The sequence below is a fragment of the Dipodomys merriami genome, unplaced genomic scaffold (genome assembly GCF_024711535.1).
Source record: "Dipodomys merriami isolate MVZ:Mamm:240054 unplaced genomic scaffold, mDipMer1.0.p SCAF_181, whole genome shotgun sequence".
NCBI lineage: Eukaryota > Metazoa > Chordata > Mammalia > Rodentia > Heteromyidae > Dipodomys > Dipodomys merriami.
Window position 1 is genome coordinate 2,054,235 of NW_027203171.1, and position 7,824 is coordinate 2,062,058.

The following is a 7,824-nucleotide window of genomic DNA, read 5'->3' on the forward strand; positions in this document are numbered from 1 at the left end:
AGATAAATATAGACCCATTACTTTGATGAACATTGATGCAAAACTTCTCAACAAAATTTTGGCTAATCGACTTCAACAATTCATCCAAAAAATCCTACACCATAATCAAATAGGATTAATTTCAGGGATGCAAAGCTGGGTCACATCAACAGGAGCAAGGATAAGAAACACATGGTTATCTTAATAGTTGCAGGAAAAGCATTTGACAAGATCCAGCGCCCCTTTATGATGAAGGATCTGGAAAAATTAGGAATCCATGGAACTTTCTTCAATACAATAAAGACTATATATGACAAATCTACTTCCAGCACTATACTTAATGGTGAAAAAATAAGCCATTTCCTCTTAACTCAGGAACGAGACAAGAATGTCCACTCTCTCCACTTCTCTTCAATCTAGCATTAGAATGCGTAGCTACAGGAATAAGACAAGATGTAAACCTAAAGGGGATCCAAACAGGGAACGAAGAAGTAAAACTCTCCCTCTTTGCAGATGTCATGATCTTGTATTTAAAGAATCCCATAGACTCCACTCCCAAATTCCTCAAGCTGATTCAAAACTTTGACAAAGTAGAAGGGTATAAAATTAACCCTCAAAAAAATGGCTTTTCTCTATACCAACAATGAGAAAAGTGTGGCTGAAATTAGGAAAGCATCTCCATTCGTAATAGTCCACAAAAAATAAAATACCTAGGAATTAACTTAACCAAAGAAGTGAAGGACCTCTATGATGAAAATTTTAAAAACCTGAAAAAGAAAATCAAAACAGATCTTAGAAAGTGGCAGAAACTCCCATGCTCCTGGATTGGAAAGATCAACATCGTGAAAATGGCCATCCTTCCCCAGGCTCTCTACAAATTCAATGTGATACCTATCCATATTCCAACCTCATTCTTCAAGGAAATAGAAGAGGCAATCCAATAATTCATAGGGGACAAAATAAAAGACCTCAAATATCAAAAATGATCCTCAACAGAAAGAACAGTCCTGGAGGAATATCAATACCAAATTTCAAACTCTACTACAAAGCCATAGTAATCAAAACAGCTTGGTACTGGCACAAGAACAGACCTCAGGACCAATGGAATAGAATTTAAAATCCAGAAATGAACCTACATACCTATAGCCATTTAATATTTGATAAGGGAGCTAACAAAATTGAATGGAAGAAAGACAGCTTCTTCAGTATATGGTTCTGGCAAAATTGGTTACCTACTTTTAGAAAACTAAAACTAGATCCTTATATATCACCTTGCAATAGAATCAAATCCAAATGAATCAAAGAAATCAGAGTCAAAGCAGACACTCCGAAAACTTTAGAGGGGAACAGGAGAAATCCTAGGTCTCCTTGGCACAGGCTGAAATTTTCTTAATAGAGACCCAGAAACACAAGAAATCAAAGAAAGGTTGGACAAATGGGATTGCATGAAATTGCAGAGCTTCCGAATGGCAAAGGACATAACTAGTAAGATCATTATAAAGCCCATGGATTGGGAGAAAATCTTCACTAACCATACAACGGACAAGAGTCTCATATTTAAAGCATCACTGGAACTCAAAAAATTAACTCCCCCAACAACAAATCTTCAAAGAAACAACTGCCCAATAAATAAGTGGGCTAAAGACTTAAAGAGAAACTTCTCTGTAGAGGAAAAGAGGATGGCCGATAGACACATGAAGAAATGCTCAACCTCTCTAGCCATAAAAGAAATGCAAATCAAAACAACATCGAGATACCACCTCACCCCAGTTAGAATGGCTATAATCAAGAACTCTGATAACAACAGATTCTGGAAGGGATGTGGACAGAAGGGAACCTTACTATATTGTTGGTGTGAGTGTAAATTTGTTCAAGCTCTTTCAAAAGCAGTATGGAGGTTCATCAAAAGACTCCAAATAGAGCTCCCCTATGATCCAGCAATCCCACTTTGGGCACTTACCCAAATGTTCACAAACAAGACCTCACTAAAGCTACCAGCACACCTATGTTTATTGCAGCCTTTTTTACCATATCTAAGATATGGAACCAACCGAGATGCCCCTCGGTAGATGAATGGATCAACAAAATGGGGTATATATACACAATGGAATTCTATGCCTCCATCAGAATGAATGACCTTGCTCTATTTGTTAGGAAATGGAAAGACTTGGAAAAAATTATAGTAAGTGAAGTAAGCCAGGCCCAAAGGAACATAGGTCCCATGGTTTCCCTTATTTTCAATAACTAGTATATATCTGAGTCAAGCAGAAAAGTTCATGTTAGGAAAATGAACCCTAAGGTGTGTATTCAAATTTTTTTTCTTTCATACTATTGTTTCTAGTACATTTATAAGATTATTTCTTTATTGCTTTTTATGTCACTCCCTCACGGTACAATCCCTGCTTTCACTGTATTTGATGTTATAATTTATGGAGGGGAAGGGAAAAAACAAATCGTTTAAATAGGGATTACAGGTGGACCCATTGCAACAATGAGACGTAGAATTTGTATGTCAAAAATGAACTTTACCACTTTGGTAGGGGGAGGTGAAGGTCGGGTCAGGGTGCCGGGGGGAGGATGGGATGGGACAGGGAAACAAAGTAGGAGGCTACAATGCTTGATAAGAAATGTACTCATTATCTTCCCAATATAATTTTAACCCCTCTGTACAATGTTTTCACAATTAAAAAAAAAAAAAAGAAAAAAAAGATTCGGCTGCTGTGGACTAAAAGTTAGGGATAATCCATCTAAATCAATGATTGCTTATGTTGCTATATGTCTACCATTCCAACTATACAGTACCAGGCCTGGTGGAGCATACCTGTCACAGATATGAGGACCTCTATCCAGTCCAGCCAGAGCATATATTGAGGCTCTGCTTCAGAAATGCCCAAGACAGAAAGGTGGCTCCTCACAGACAGGGAGAGGACACAAGTAGTGGGTCATGGTGCCCCCAGAGGGGTGTCTGACCCGGGGTAGGGGTGGTTTTGCGGCAGCCACTCACAAGTGCTCCTGGGAGAAGTTGCTTGAGGCTGCTCCAGGTGGGGCGAGCAGCGATGGCAGTGGCATTGCAGACACATGGCCTCAGAGAAGAGAACCAGGCCCAGGGAACAGGTTGGGGCTTTACATGCCCTGGCAGTGTGCCATTGCCTGATGTTTGAAATTCCGAACCTTGGGAAGGCAGGGAGGGGGCTGGGGCATAGGCAGGCATCTCAATTTCCTTCTATATTCCAGTCACCTTGTGTCTCTTCTCAGCCATCTCTACCTTCCTCAACTCCTGGTAATGGTGTAAAGTAACAGAGGGAATCCAGGTGCTACCAGGCAGCATGGAATGTGGGCGTGGCACCATTCTTGTATCTCATTGGTCATAAAGAACAATGAAAGAATGAGGGTGTGGCCAGAATCCTGTGATGCAAACAGTATGTGAGGAGTCAAGAAGATAGCAGCTCCCCCAGCCCTTTTCCCAGGGAACAATGTCCAATTCAGTTGGAGACAAGAGGGTGACCTGCTTTAGCCGGATGGCTGCACAGATTGTTGTGTATGGCTATTTGTTCCCAGTCCCAGACCTTGAACTGAGTATATGGGCACAGTCTGTGAGCTGCTTTTGCTCAAGGCTGGCCTTCCACACTGTAGCCACAGGGATTCTGGCTTTGTTGGCACTGAAGTTGGACTTTCTTTCCTAGGGTGACTTTGACCATGATCCTCCCATCATAGCCTTGTAAGTATCAAGGAAGACTGTTGAGAGCCACTGGTGCCTGCCTAATCATTGGTCTTACTGATGTTCTTGGACAGACTGGTGAGTTCCATATCCTTGGGTTTAAGTGGTGGGAGCTGTAGCCCACAGTTGGAATCCTGGTCCTGCCACCTCCAAATGGAAGGCGATCCTTAGAAATTTATTCCTGTCCATATGATTACCGATGGAATATGATGTATGTCATGATTGAAAGAGAATTTCTTCAATGATTCTAGGATAAAATTATATACAATTATGTTATAGGACACTAATCAATGTTAATTAATGCTTTATGAAGCATTTAAACAATCACATTCATAAAATGGAGGCATAATGAAATACCTAAGAATTACTATAATATTACATAATATAAAGGTGCCATTTTTCTGCCAGGACTGGGATTGGAACCTATGGCCTTGGTAACTCTGTTGCACTGTGTGGGAAGTGGAAGCTGGCCTCCTTGAAGTCAAGAAATTCAAGTCTTTTCTTTAGGCCTGAAATAGATCCCCACCACTAGAAAACATCCTATTCATGTACAATTTACATATATGATTTATATTTATATACATATGGTGACTCCATATTGCATTCAGTGATGTTATTTTATTTTTTTGTTTTATTCATGTATTGACAATTTATTTTGACTATTATACCACATAAAAATTGGTTACATTGATTACATAAGATATAGGTCTGCATATGTATTCCACTTCATACGTGACACCCAAGACTTTCACAGAAAAGGAAAACATGTGTCGCCATCAACTTCTTACTCCACAATTCAATTTTGGGGAGTGCTGGCATCTGAACTCACGGCCTACAAGCCTACAAGGCCCAATTAATGAATGGGTTAGTGTCGGCACTCCATCCTGGGGCAAACTGAGCTGACCGGCTGTTCCCAAGACCTGAGATCAAGCCCCAGGTGTTAGCAAAATAAGAACAGATTGACATGCAGATGGCAGTACGCTAATAAATATTTATTTTTATAGAGTGTTAGAGATGTCTATAAATTATTCAGTTATGTAGACTGCATTCCTATCAATTCCTGGGTGCTAATCATGCGTCCATGTAATTAATGTTATTGTTTTCATCCTTATACTAGTAATGAAATCAATCACTGTCCTGAAATTATTGTGTTCCTGTAAGTAATAATATTCTTCTTATGCTTCATAAATATTAAATAAAATCAATTAGCCTCCTGAAATGATGCTGCCTAAATTTATAGGAGCATCATTCATGATCAACTCATTGAACCTTGACACTGATAACATTCCATTTTTCTTCCTATGGATGGCAACCATTTTCTTAGTATCTCCTGCCATTGGTTGGTATTAGGAGGGGGATTCAAATCAGGGCTAGGTTGCCACGTGGGCCTATGACTTCCCAGATATTCTGGCAGCCTACAGCAATGCAAGGTGAAGTACCCTTTGCAATAGTATCATTCAGACCCATGTGGGTCACCGAGCAAAGGAAGAAAACATAAAAAGGTCACATTTTTTCTGTGCATAGCTTTCCCTGCAAGACCTGGGGGTCTAGGATCCCAGAAGTAGCTCTAGGTCTAGTGGCTGTACCCCAGCCTAGGGTGATTGAAGCTGAGGCAGAGTTGCCACAACCTGAATTCAAGCCCATACTGAGAAAAGTAAAATAAAAAAAAATAGCTCCCTGGCTTGCAATTCGTGATATTTATTCTTCCAGGCATTGGATTTGAACCCAGGATCTGGGTAAATCTAGTGAGGGATAAAATTGTAAGAGTGAGACTAGAAATGTGGCTTAGTGGTAAAGAGTTCGCTTAGCATGCATGAATGCCAGGGTTTAATCCTCAGTGTCCCATACTCAGAAAAATCCAGTAGCTGTGGAGTGGCCCAAGTGGCTAACTTGAAGAAAAGGAGTTCAGAGACAGTACCCACACCCTAAGATCAATCCCAAGGACTGCCAAAAACAATAGACGAGATGTCAGTGGCTCACACATGGAACTTGAGAATCTCAGGTGGCTGGGAGCTGAAGATCACAGTTCAAAGAAAGCCTAATCAAAGAAAGCCTTTTAGATGCCTATCTCCAGTGAACCACGACAAGACCCCATGTGGCACTGTGGTTCAAGTGGTAGAGTGTTCTCCTTGACTTGAGGGGCACTGAAACATGCACAGTGGAAGTCAAAACGAGGGTGAAAGTTAACCCCTTTGAGTCGGGTGATCCTGACGGTCATAGGCCAGATTGGAGGGGAGGTATGGCACCCTACGAGACCTGTGAGAGGGACTTGCAAGACCCAGACCCCTATCCCATGGAGTGGCCAAGGGGTGGGGAAGTAACCTACTGGAAGACCTACCCTGGAAAGAAGGGCCACCCGAGAGCCCGGACTCTAGGCCACGGGATTCACTTCCCCAAGCGTATCCATTCAATCTGTCACCAGGGGCTAACAGGCCCTTGGAGTAGTATCCATGGGAAGCTAAGGATCTTAAAGAGCTCCACAAGGCGGTGGCAGAGGATGGCCCAAACTCTCCTTGGGCCCAGACCCTATTACAGGGCATTGCTTATCACCCATGTGTCCCTAAGGACTGGCTGGATGTGGCCAAAGCCGTCCTTACTAGTTCTCAGTTTATTAAATGGTGTGCATTTTTTGAGGAGGAATGCAGAGTGTGGGCGGAGAATAACTGGCAAGCTCAACCTGCGATAGCTGTTACTTATGCCATGTTAGCAGGGATGGGGGAAGGGTACTCCACTGACATCCAACAGGCCACAATACCTGGCCCGTACTGTGACCAGGTGAGGCAGGCATGACTTGCCACGAGGTACAAACTGGATGATAGGCCTACTGAGTCCCCCATAGCAGGAGTGAGACAAAAACTGGGTGAGCCTCTACCAGATTTCATAGACCGAATCCAATCGAGCATTCACAGCAAGCTGACGGAAGGGAACCTCCATGATCAGTTTGTAAAGCAGCTGGTCTGGGAAGGGATGAATGCAGACCACCGTATGGCCTGCATAGGATTGAGAGAGAGTTCTCTGGGCAGCTGGGTGGTGGCCTCCCAGGATGTGGGAACACAATAGCACCAGTTCCAATCATTAGCTTTAGCTTTAAAGGCTCAGACATCTGCAATGACTGAGGCTATTACCCAGGCATTGGCAGCCCAGGGCCAAGGAACCCCAAGATCATCTGGGAGAGGACTTGTTTTAAATGCAGGCAGGAAGAGCACTTGAAGAGGGACTGTTTACAACAATCCCCCACCAATCGGCCTGGGGGCAAACCATCCCCTACACTCTGCCCCATGGGCGGGGAGGAGTACAAGTTTGATTTAGATGGGAAGCCTTTAAACTAGGAGAGGGGCATCCTCCAGTCCCACTAACTCAAGGAGTAACCCCCTCTGCTGAGAAGCCCAGGCAGCTTTGTGGCAGGGTGACCCAGGCCCATTGGACCGTCCCCCTGGTGGAAGGACTCTGCCCTAAAATGAGTATTCTCATAGGCGGAAAGAGGTTTCACTGCTTAATTGACACTGGGGGCAGATTGAACCATACTCAGGGAGGAGGAAGTGCCCTTGAACTGGAAGCTTTCACCTGGGCCCCTGTTATTGGGGGTAGAGGGCAACACCCAGTTCCAAGAGACGGTTGCCCTTATGACATGGACTAGCCCAGATGGAGAACAGGAAAAGATATGCCCTTTAGTGGCAAAAAAAAAAAACTCCCTGCCAATTTACTAAGACAAGACATGCTAAGACAAATGTATGCTGTGGTCACTACAGACCATCAAGCATCCTATGATGATATCCTGGATGGGGATGAAGCACAAAGGCTTAAACAGGTTCTAGAGGGAGTTAAGGAAAAGGATTTTTGTAACTTTCATAATTACAGAGAAGAACATAGGGGACCCACTCAGGTGCACCACCAACCCTAAAATGTCACTTCCTCCGGAGTACCTCCCATTAGGTGGAAGCCCAATCTGGATGGAGCAGTCACCATTGACCATATCTAACACCAATATTTGTTATTTCAAAAGCCTCCTGGGCTTGGCATATGCTCCAACATCTACATAAGATACATGAAAGGATGGAGCTAATAAGAACGCCCCTAAGAAGCATGCCGTGGACTCCTGCTGTACCATCAGAATATACCTTGGTTGT